Below are 12,168 nucleotides of genomic sequence, written 5' to 3' on the forward strand. Positions count from 1 at the left end.
AGTCTGAAGTCAGGGAGCCTGATTCCTCCAGCTCTGTTTTTTGTTCTCAAGATTGCTTCAGCTATTTGGGGTCTTTTGTGTTTCCATACAAATTGTGTAATTTTTTGTTCTAGTTCTGTGAAAAATACCCGTGGTAGTTTGATAGGGATTTCATTGAATCTGTAGATTGCTTTGGGTAGTAGAGTCATTTTCACAATGTTGATTCTTCCAATCCAAGAACATGGTATATCTCTGCATCTATTTGTATCATCTTTAATTTCTTTCATCAGTGTCTTATAATTTTCTGCATACAGGTCTTTTGTCTCCTTAGGTAGGTTTATTCCTAGATATTTTGTTCTTTTTGTTGCAGTGGTAAATGGGAGTGTTTTCTTGATTTCACTTTCAGATTTTTCATCGTTAGTGTTTAGGAATGCCAGAGATTTCTGTGCATTAATTTTGTATCCTGCTACTTTACCAAATTCATTGATTAGCTCTAGTAGTTTTCTGGTACCATCTTTAGGATTCTCTATGTATAGTATCATGTCATCTACAAACAGTGACAGCTTTACTTCTTCTTTTCTGATTTGGATTCCTTTTATTTCCTTTTCTTCTCTGATTGCTGAGGCTAAAACTTCAAAAACTATGTTGAATAAGAGTGGTGAGAGTGGGCAACCTTGTCTTGTTCCTGATCTTAGTGGAAATGGTTTCAGTTTTTCACCATTGAGGATGATGTTTGCTGTGGGCTTGTCATATATGGCCTTTATTATGTTGAGGAAAGTTCCCTCTATGCCTACTTTCTGCAGGGTTTTTATCATAAATGGGTGTTGAATTTTGTCAAAAGCTTTCTCTGCATCTATTGTGATGATCATATGGTTTTTCTACTTCAATTTGTTAATATGGTTTATCACATTGATAGATTTGCATATATTGAAGTATCCTTGCATTCCTGGAATAAACCCCACTTGATCATGGTGTATAATCCTTTTAATGTGCTGTTGGATTCTGTTTGCTAGTATTTTGTTGAGGATTTTTGCATGTATGTTCATCAGTGACATTGGCCTGTAGTTTTCTTTCTTTGTGACATCCTTGTCTGGTTTTGGTATCAAGGTGATGGTGGCCTCGTAGAAGGAATTTGGGAGTGTTCCTCCCTCTGCTATATTTTGGAAGAGTTTGAGAAGGATAGGTGTTAGCTCTTCTCTAAATGTTTGATAGAATTCGCCTGTGAAGCCATCTGGTCCTGGGCTTTTGTTTGTTGGAAGATTTTTAATCACAGTTTCAATTTCAGTGCTTGTGATTGGTCTGTTCATATTTTCTATTTCTTCCTGATTCAGTCTTGGCAGGTTGTGCATTTCTAAGAATTTGTCCATTTCATCCAGATTGTCCATTTTATTGGCATAGAGTTGCTTGTAGTAATCTCTCATGATCTTTTTTATTTCTGCAGTGTCAGTTGTTACCTCTCCTTTTTCATTTCTAATTCTATTGATTTGAGTCTTCTCCCTTTTTTTCTTCATGAGTCTGGCTAGTGGTTTATCTAGTTTGTTTATCTTCTCGAAGAACCAGCTTTTAGTTTTATTGATCTTTGCTATTGTTTCCTTCATTTCTTTTTCATTTATTTCTGATCTGATTTTTATGATTTCTTTCCTTTTGCTAGCTTTGGGGGTTTTTTTTTCTTCTTTCTCTAATTGCTTGAGGTGCAAGGTTAGGTTGTTTATTCGAGATGTTTCCTGCTTCTTAAGGTGGGCTTGTATTGTTATAAACTTCCCCCTTAGAACTGCTTTTGTTGCATCCCATAGGTTTTGGGTCATTGTGTCTCCATTGTCATTTGTTTCTAGGTATTTTTTTATTTCCTCTTTGATTTCTTCAGTGATCACTTCATTATTAAGTAGTGTATTGTTTAGCCTCCACGTGTTTGTATTTTTTACAGATCTTTTCCTGGAATTGATATCTAGTCTCATGGCGTTGTGGTCAGAAAAGATACTTCATACAATTTCAATTTTCTTAAATTTACCAAGGCTTGATTTGTGACCCAAGATATGATCTATCCTGGAGAATGTTCCATGAGCAGTTGAGAAAAATGTGTATTCTGTTGTTTTTAGATGGAGTGTCCTATAAATATCAATTAAGTCCATCTCGTTTAATGTATCATTTAAAGCTTGTGTTTCCTTATTTATTTTCATTTTGGATGATCTGTCCATGGGTGAAAGTGGGGTGTTTAAGTCCCCTACTATGAATGTGTTACTGTCGATTTCCCCTTTTATGGCTGTTAGTATTTGCCTTATGTATTGAGGTGCTCCTATGTTGGGTGCATAAATATTTACAATTGTTATATCTTCTTCTTGGATCCATCCCTTGATCATTATGTAGTGTCTTTCTTTGTCTCTTTTAATAGTCCTTATTTTAAAGTCTATTTTGTCTGATATGAGAATTGCTACTCCAGCTTTCTTTTGGTTTCCATTTGCGTGAAATATCTTTTTCCATCCCCTTACTTTCAGTCTGTATGTGTCTCTAGGTCTGAAGTGGGTCTCTTGTAGACAGCATATATATGGGTCTTGTTTTTGTATCCATGCAGCCAATCTGTGTCTTTTGGTGGGAGCATGTAGTCCATTTACATTTAAGGTAATTATCGATATGTATGTTCCTATTTCCATTTTCTAAATTGTTTTGGGTTCGTTATTGTAGGTCTTTTCCTTCTCTTGTGTTTCTTGTCTAGAGAAGTTCCTTTAGCATTTGTTGTATAGCTGGTTTGGTGGTGCTGAACTCTCTCAGCTTTTGCTTGTCTGTAAAGGTTTTAATTTCTCCATCAAATCTGAATGAGATCCTTGCTGGGTAGAGTAGTCTTGGCTGCAGGTTTTTCTCCTTCATCACTCTCAGTATGTCCTGCCACTCCCTTCTGGCTTTTAGGGTTTCTGCTGAGAGATCAGCTGTTAACCTTATGGGGATTCCCTTATGTGTTATTTGTTGTTTTTTCCTTGCTGCTTTTAATATGCTTTCTTTGTATTTAATTTTTGACAGTTTGATTAATATGTGTCTTGGCATATTTCTCCTTGTATTTGTCCTGTATGGGACTCTCTATGCTTCCTGGACTTGATTAACTATTTCCTGTCCCATATTAGGGAAGTTTTCAACTATAATCTCTTCAAATATTTTCTCAGTCCCTTTCTTTTTCTCTTCTTCTTCTGGAACCCCTAGAATTCGAATGTTGGTGCATTTAATGTTGTCCCAGAGGTCTCTGAGACTGTCTTCAGTTCTTTTCATTCTTTTTTCTTTATTCTGCTCTGCAGTAGTTATTTCCACTATTTTATCTTCCAGGTCACTTATCCGTTCTTCTGCCTCAGTTATTCTGCTATTGATCCCGTCTAGAGTACTTTTCATTTCATTTATTGTGTTGTTCATCATTGCTTGTTTCATCTTTAGTTCTTCTAGGTTCTTGTTAACTGTTTCTTGCATTTTGTCCATTCTATTTCCAAGATTTTGGATCATCCTTACAATCATTATTCTGAATTCTTTTTCAGGTAGACTGCCTATTTCCTCTTCATTTGTTAGGTCTGGTGGGTTTTTATCTTGCTCCTTCATCTGCTGTGTGTTTTTCTATCTTCTCATTTTGCTTATCTTACCGTGTTTGGGGTCTCCTTTTTGCAGACTGCAGGTTCGTAGTTCCCGCTGTTTTTGATGTCTGTCTCCAGTGGCTAAGGTTGGTTCAGTGGGTTGTGTAGGCTTCCTGGTGGAGGGGACTAGTGCCTGTGTTGTAGTGGATGAGGCTGGATCTTGTCTCTCTAGTGGGCAGGTTCACGTCTGGTGGTGTGTTTTGGGGTGCCTGTGGCCTTATTATGATTTTAGGCAGCCTCTCTGCTAATGCGTGGGGTTGTGTTCCTGTTTTGCTAGTTGTTTGGCATAGGTTGTCTAGCACTGTGGCTTGCTGGTCGTTGAGTGAAGCTGGGTGCTGGTGTTAAGATGGAGATCTCTGGGAGATTTTCGCCATTTGATATTATGTGGAGCTGGGAGGTCTCTTGTTGACCAGTGTCCTGAAGTTGGCTCTCTTACCTCAGAGGCAGAGCCCTGACTCCTGGCTGGAGCACCAAGAGCCTTTCATCCACACGGCTCAGAATAAAAGGGAGAAAAAGTAGAGAGAATTAGTAGAAATATGAGGAAAGAAAGAAGGAAAGGAGGGAAGGAAGAAAGAAAGAAAGAAGCAAAGAAGGAAAGAAGGGAGGGAGGGAGGGAGGAAGGACGGAAGGAGGGAAAGAAGGAAAAAAGACAGAAAGAAAGAAGATACAGTAAAAATAAAATAAAGTATAATAAAGTTATTGAATTAAAAAATTCTTATTTAGAAAGAAAAAAAGGGACGGATAGAACCTTAGGACAAATGTTGGAAGCAAAGCTATACAGACAAAATCTTACACAGAAGCATACACATACACCCTCACTAAAAGAGGTAAAGGGGGAAAAATCATAAATCTTGCTCTCAGAGACCACCTCCTCAATTTGGGATGATTCGTTGTCTAAAGGAGGGAAGGAAGGAAGGAAAGAAAGAAAAGAAAGAAAGAAGATAAAGTATAATAACATTATTAAAATTAAAATTAATTATTAAGAAAAAACTTTTTAAAAAAACCATGGACGGATAGAACCCTAGGACAAATGGTGGAAGCAAGACTATACAGACAAGATCTCACACAGAAGCATACATATACACATTCACAAAAAGAGGAAAAGGGGAAAAAAATCATAGATCTTGCTCCTAAAGTTCACTTCCTTAATTTGGGATGATTGGTTGTCTATTCAGGTATTCCACAGATGCAGGGTATATCAAGTTGATTGTGGAGCTTTAATCCGCTGCTTCTGAGGCTGCTGGGAGAGATTTCCCTTTCTCTTCTTTGTTCTCACAGCTCACCGGGGCTCAGCTTTGGATTTGGCCCTGCCTCTGCGTGTAGGTCGCTGGAGGGCGTCTATTTTTTGGTCAGACAGGACGGGGTTAAAGGAGCCGCTGATTCGGGGGGTCTGGCGCACTCAGGCCAGCGGGGAGGGAGGGTCACGGAGTGTGGGGCGGGCCTGCGGCGGCAAAGGCCAGCGTGACTTTGCACCAGCTTGAGACCCGCCATGCGTTCTCCCAGGTAAGTTGTCCCTGGGTCCCGGGAACCTGGCAGTGGCGGGCTGCACAGGCTCCGCGGAAGAGGGGTGTGGAGAGTGACCTGTGCTCGCACACAGGCCCCTTGGTGGTGGCAGCAGCAGCCTTAGCGTCTCCCGCCCGTCTCTGGGGTCCGCGCTTTTAGCCGCGGCTCGCGCCCGTCTCTGGAGTTCCTTTAAGCGGCGTTCTTAAACCCCTCTCCTCACGCACCAGGAAACAAAGAGAGAAGAAAAAGTCTCTTGCCTCTTCGTCAGGTGCAGACTTTTCCCCGGACTCCCTCCCGGCTAGCCGTGGTGCACTGACCCCTTCGGGCTATGTTCAAGCCGCCAACCCCAGTCCTCTCCCTGCACTCCGTCTGAAACCGAAACCCGAGCCTCAGAGCCTCAGCTCGCAGCCCCGCCCGCCCCGGCGGGTGAGCAGACAAGCCTCTCGGGCTGGTGAGTGCCGGTCGGCACTGATTCTTTGTGCGGGAATCTCCCCGCTTTGCCCTCCGCATCCGTTGCTGTGCTGTCCTCCGCGGCTTCGAAGCTCCCCCCTCCGCCTCCCACAGTCTCCGCCTGCGAAGGGGCTTCCTAGTGTGTGGAAACTTTTCCTCCTTCACAGCTCCCTCCCACTGGTGCAGCTGCCGTCCCTATTGTTTTGTCTCTGTTTGTTCAGTTTTTTCTTTTGCCCTACCCAGGTACGTGGGGGAGTTTCTTGCCTTTTGGGAGGTCTGAGGTCTTTTGCCAGCGTTCAGTAGGTGTTCTGTAGGAGTTGTTCCACGTGTAGATGTATTTCTGGTGTATCTGTGGGGAGGAAGGTGATCTCCGCGTCTTACTCTTCCGCCATCTTCCTCTCATTCCTAATAGTCTTTATTTTAAAGTCTATTTTGTCTGATATGTGAATTGCTACTCCAGCTTTCTTTTGGTTTCCATTTGCATGAAATATCTTTTTCCATCCCCTTACTTTCAGTCTATGTGTCTCTAGGTCTGAAGTGGGTCTCTTGTAGACAGCAAATAATATGGGTCTTGTTTTTGTATCCATTCAGCCAATCTGTGTCTTTTGGTGGGAGCATGTAGTCCATTTACATTTAAGGTAATTATCGATATGTATGTTCCTAATCCCATTTTCTTAATTTTTTTGGGGTTCGTTATTGTAGTTCTTTTCCTTCTCTTGTGTTTCTTGCCTAGAGAAGTTCCTTTAGCAGTTGTTGTAGAGCTGGTTTGGTAGTGCTGAACTCTCTCAGCTGTTGCTTGTCTGTAAAGGTTTTAATTTCTCCATCAAATCTTAATGAGATCCTTGCTGGGTAGAGTAATATTGGTTGCAGGTTTTTCTCCTTTATCACTTTAAATATGTCCTGCCTGTCCCTTCTGGCTTGCAGAGTTTCTGCTGAAAGATCAGCCGTTAACCTTATGGGGATTCCCTTGTGTGTTATTTGTTGTTTTTCCCTTGCTGCTTTTAATATATTTTCTTTGTATTTAGTTTTTGACAGTTTGATTAATATGTGTCTTGGCATATTTCTCCTTGGATTTATCCTGTATGGGACTCTCTGTGCTTCCTGGACTTGATTAACTATTTCCTGTCCCATATTAGGGAAGTTTTCAACTATAATCTCTTCAAATATTTTCTCAGTCCCTTTCTTTTTCTCTTCTTCTTCTGGAACCCCTAGAATTCGAATGTTGGTGCGTTTAATGTTGTCCCAGAGGTCTCTGAGCCTGTCCTCAGTTCTTTTCATTCTTTTTTCTTTATTCTGCTCTGCAGTAGTTATTTCCACTATTTTATCTTCCAGGTCACTTATCCATTCTTCTGCCTCAGTTATTCTGCTGTTGATCCCTTCTAGAGTATTTTTCATTTCATTTATTGTGTTGTTCATCATTGTTTGTTTCATTTTTAGTTCTAGGTGCTTGTTAAATGTTTCTTGCAATTTGTTTATTCTATTTCCAAGATTTTGGATCATCTTTACTATCATTATTCTGAATTCTTTTCAGGTAGACTGCCTATTTCCTGTTCATTTGTTAGGTCTGGTGGGTTTTTATCTTGCTCCTTCATCTGCTGTGTGTTTTTCTGTCTTCTTATTTTGTTTATCTTACTGTGTTTGGGGTCTCCTTTTTGCAGGCTGCAGTTTCGTAGTTCCTGTTGTTTTTGGTGTCTGTCCCCAGTGGCTAAGGTTGGTTCAGTGTGTTGTGTAGGCTTCCTGGTGGAGGGGACTGTGTTCTGGTGGTTGAGGCTAGATCTTGTCTTTCTGGTGGGCAGGCCCACGTCTGGTGGTGTGTCTGTGGGCTTATTATGATTATAGGCAGACTCTGTGCTAATGGGTGGGGTTGTGTTCCTGTCCTGCTAGTTGTTTGGCATAGGGTGTCCAGCACTGTAGCTTGCTGGTCGTTGAGTGAAGCTGGGTGCTGGTGTTGAGATGGAGATCTCTGGGAGATTTTCGCCATTTGATATTATGTGGAGCTGGGAGGTCTTTTGTGGACCAGTGTCCTGAAGTTGGCTCTCCCACCTCAGAGGCACAGCACTGACTCCTGGCTGCAGCACCAAGAGCCTTTCATCCACACGGAAAAAAAGGAAAAGGGGAAAAAATAATAAATCTTGCTCTCAAAGTCCACCTCCTCTCTTTGGGATGATTTGTTGTCTATTCATATATTCCACAGATGCAGGGTACATCAAGTTGATTGTGGAGCTTTAATCCGCTGCTTCTGAGGCTGCTGGGAGAGATTTCCCTTTCTCTTCTTTGTTCTCACAGCTCACCGGGGCTCAGCTTTGGATTTGGCCCTGCCTCTGCGTGTAGGTCACCGGAGGGCGTTCTTCACTCAGACAGGATGGGGTTAAAGGAGCAGCTGATTCGGGGGCTCTGGCTCGCTCAGGCCGGTGGGGAGGGAGGGGCACAGAGTGCGGGGCGGGCCTGCAGCGGTAGAGGCCGGCGTGACGCTGCACCAGCCTGAGGCGAGCCGTGCGTTCTTCTGGGGGAGCTGCCTCTGGTTCCCGGGACCCTGGCAGTGGTGGGCTGCACAGGCTCTCTGGAAAGGGGGTGTGGATAGTGACCTGTGCTTGCACACAGGCGGCAGCAGCAGTCTTAGCGTCTCATGCACGTCTCTGGGGTCCATGCTGTTAGCAGCGGCTCACGCCCGTCTCTGGAGCTCCTTTTAGCAGCGCTCTTAATCCCCTCTCCTCGCGCACCAGGAAACAAAGAGGGAAGAAAAAGTCTCTTGCCTCTTTGGGAGGTCCAGACTTTTCCCCGGACTCCCTCCCGGCCAGCCGTGGCGCACTAACCCCCTGCAGGCTGTGTTCACGCCGCCAACCCCAGTCCTCTCCCTGCGCTCCGACCCCGAAGCCCGAGCCTCAGCTCGCAGCCCCGCCCGCCCCGGCGGGTGAGCAGACAAGCCTCTCGGGCTGGTGAGTGCCAGCAGGCACCGATCCTCTGTGCGGGAATCTCTCCGCTTTGCCCCCTGCACCCCTGTTGCTGTGCTCTCCTCCGCGGCTCCGAAGCTTCCCCCTCCGCCACCCGCAGTCTCCGCCCGCGAAGGGGCTTCCTAGTGTGTGGAAACCTTTCCTCCTTCACAGCTCCCTGCCACTGGTGCAGGTCCCATCCCTATCCTTTTGCCTCTGTTTATTCTTTTTTCTTTTGCCCTACCCAGGTACGTGGGGACTTTCTTGCCTTTTGGGAGGTCTCAGGTCTTCTGCCAGCATTCAGTGGGTGTTCTGTAGGAGTTGTTCCACGTGTAGATGTATTTCTGGTGTATCTGTGGGGAGGAAGGTGATCTCCACGTCTTACTCTTCCGCCATCTTTCTGGAAGCCCCCTCGTGCTTTTTTCGCGTCTTCGTTTCTATGCGAGTGCTTTCTGTAGTTGTGGCAAGTGGGGGCCATTCTTCATCGTGGTGCGTGGGCCTCTCACTATCGCGGCCTCTCTTGTTGTGGAGCACAAGCTCCAGACACAAAGGCTCAGTAGTTGTGGCTCACGGGCCTAGTTGCTCCGCGGCATGTGGGATCCTCCCAGACCAGGACTCGAACCCGTGTCCCCTGCATTAGCAGGCAGATTCTCAACCACTGTGCCACCAGGGAAGCCCTAGTTCCTTGATTTTTACATTCATTTATAAATTCATTCAGTTTTTCTTACCTACTTACTGCATGCTGAGCACTGGTCTAGGCATGGGGATAGAAGAGAACAAAAGAGACAAATTCTTCTTTTGTGGAATTTACTTTTTAGGGGAATGGACAAATACTATACAAAACATTAGGTTTTATGAGTTTTGTGAAAAAGTAAAACAGTGTACAGAGAATAGAGAGTGTCTTTGTTAGACTTCAGGGTTGACATGCATTGCATTCCATGTGTTGATGCCCTCTGGACGTGTGTAATAAATACTAAGTCCCTACTGGTATCAGGAGTGGTTGTTTCAGAGAACAAGGTAATGGAACACTTAGGGAAGAAGGAGATGGGAGGAGATCTGGGAGAAGAGCACTCCAGGCAGAGGGAAGAGTGAATACAAAGTCTCTGTGGTGGAAATGCGCTTTGTATTTTCAACAAACTGCAAGGAGTGTAGAGAGAAGTAGGCAAGAGGAAGTAGCATATCTTGTAGAGCCTTTAAGATCCCTGAGGGACTGCGGCTTTTACTCCAGATGAGATCATGTTTTGAGTTACATATTATCCCAACTTCTCTGGCTGTTATTTTGAGAATATAACAGGAGGAGACGTTGGTTGAGCAACCGACAGCTCTGATGGATCAATTAGGAAACAGTGAGACAGATGAAAGGTGATAATTGGCTTGTTTCAAGATTGTAACAGGCAAGATGACAAGAACACATCAACCTCTTGAAACATTTTAAATGGAGAGCCGACAGGACTTGCTGGTGCACTGCATCTGTTGGTATGAAATGTGTATACTATTACACCAGTGAACATTGCCTCCCCACACCCTACCCCAACACAGAACATCTATTCTTTTTAATAATTTTGTGCACAAGAAGATAACAGAAATATTTTTATATAGATGAAATTTGGAGTTCAAAATCTTGGGTTTGCATCCTGGCTAAATCAGCTGTGCAAACCTGGACAAATTATCCTATCCTTTGGTTTCATAGTTTCGTCATGAAGATTAAAGGAGTCTTTACAAGGAATTATCAACTTTAAAATTCAGAGAAAAATACACTAAAGGGAAAACAAAAATAAGAGTTGTGGGTTTATAGTTAGAACATTGTTGAGTGCTTGGGATTAGCTCAGGAGATATATTTCATTGTATGAAAGAGTATAACCGAAACTGGCAGGTTAAAACGTTCAGAGAGATGGCCCTCTAAAACGTCAGTCTTCTCCACTGACCATTATTAGGAGCTTCCAGGGTGATAAGGATGTTTATAAAAAGAGAGGCACAAAGCCTCAAACCAAAGAAATTATGATTCAGAGTCCTTTCCTCATGCCTTGTCCTCATGTTTAGACTTTAGTTTGTATTTAGAAAGAACAGAAGAGAACAGGAGTGAAAGAGATGTTGTCTAGGGTCACACTTTAAGTGCTAAGGTAATTTCCAAAGCAGTTCCTTATTTGGGTCACTGCAGTCCTGGATCTGGAACTCAGCTTTACTGGTTGGGAAATCTGATGTTGTCCTAGTGCTAGAGCAGACTCAGAGGAAGTGACTATCTTAACTGAATTCCCGAAAGGATTATAAACAAACCAGGAAGCTAATTTAATTTTCATGGCTTTGAATTGACCCAATCTTTCATGTCCATCAAATTATACACCTCTCCAGCTTCCCTGGTGGCGCAGTGGTTGAGAGTCCGCCTGCCAATGCAGGGGACACGCGTTCGTGCCCCGGTCCAGGAAGATCCCACATGCCGCGGCACGGCTAGGCCCGTGAGCCGTGGCCGCTGAGCCTGCGCGTCCGGAGCCTGTGCTCTGCAATGAGAGAGGCCACAACAGTGAGAGGCCCGCGTACCGCAAAAAAAAAAAAAAAATTATACACCTCTCTAGTGTAAGCAGAAGCCATATTAGAGCAGAAGACATCTGGTAAGCATGATATCAGGGCACAGGCAGTAGGAAGGAAAGTTTGGGGCATAACTCACCCATTCAAAGCCAGCTGAAATGTTTTTACCCCACGTCAGAGTATTTTTCCAGGATGCAGATGTTCATTGCCTTGTCCAGTGGATCTCCCTTGGACAGTCTTCCAGTCACTGACTACTTTTTCTTTGCTTAACTTTCTTTGAGCACAATTCAAATTGCCTTCTTTATTTGTAGTCAAAAGCACATGCACGTATAAAATGCACTGTATGATAAGTTTGGGAGTCAGATAGGTCAGCATTTACTTATGAGTTGCGTGACTTTGAACAAGTTAAACAAATTGAGTACTTTCTTAGCCTGCTTCATTATATGTGAAAAGCAATACCTAGTCTTCAGGTATATTGTGAGGATAAAAGAAGTAATGCACTTAGTTCTATGCTTCTCACATAGTGGACTCCCAGTTAGACATAAAAGCTGTTTTCTCTGTTTAGGCCATTCTTTCTTTCTCTATCTCTCTCTCTCTCCCTCCTTCCCACCCTCCCTCTCTCCTGTTCTGCTATTTTGTCCCTAGACTCAGCTGTGCATTGTTTTCATATGGTCATTCAACCCAATTAACAGGCTAGCTTCCTGTGATCGCATGCTGATACTGACAGGTGACAGGTCAGAAGCAACTCTAAGAATTGCATGCATTTGAATGTTATTAATTTGTTCAGTATATCAACTGTTTTGAAATTAATAGAGATTAAAATTTGAAATATCATATGAATTGTTGGGTGAACATTTCTTTAAGTGTTTTTAAATTTTATGAGTTACAAAAGTGTGTAAGAAGTCTGAGAAACTCCAGAAGATTTTTCCAACAAAGTTAACAAAGAACTAATGTAGACCATGACTCTCAGAGGAAACTAACCACAGTGAAGGTCAGACAATCCTAGAAGAGAAAAAAGAACAATCAGAAATACAGAGAATAATGAAATAACACCAGGCTCATCAAGGAGAGCTGCTAGACGTGAATAGTCAACAAACTACAATCAACAAGGAAAAACAAAATGTGAGAAAAATGTATCACAACTGTGCTCCATGTAAGGCTAGATATTGGGGATTCAG

The sequence above is a fragment of the Aethalodelphis obliquidens genome, unplaced genomic scaffold (genome assembly GCF_003676395.1).
Source record: "Aethalodelphis obliquidens isolate GAN/ISIS:26980383/991018 unplaced genomic scaffold, ASM367639v1 scaffold62, whole genome shotgun sequence".
NCBI lineage: Eukaryota > Metazoa > Chordata > Mammalia > Artiodactyla > Delphinidae > Aethalodelphis > Aethalodelphis obliquidens.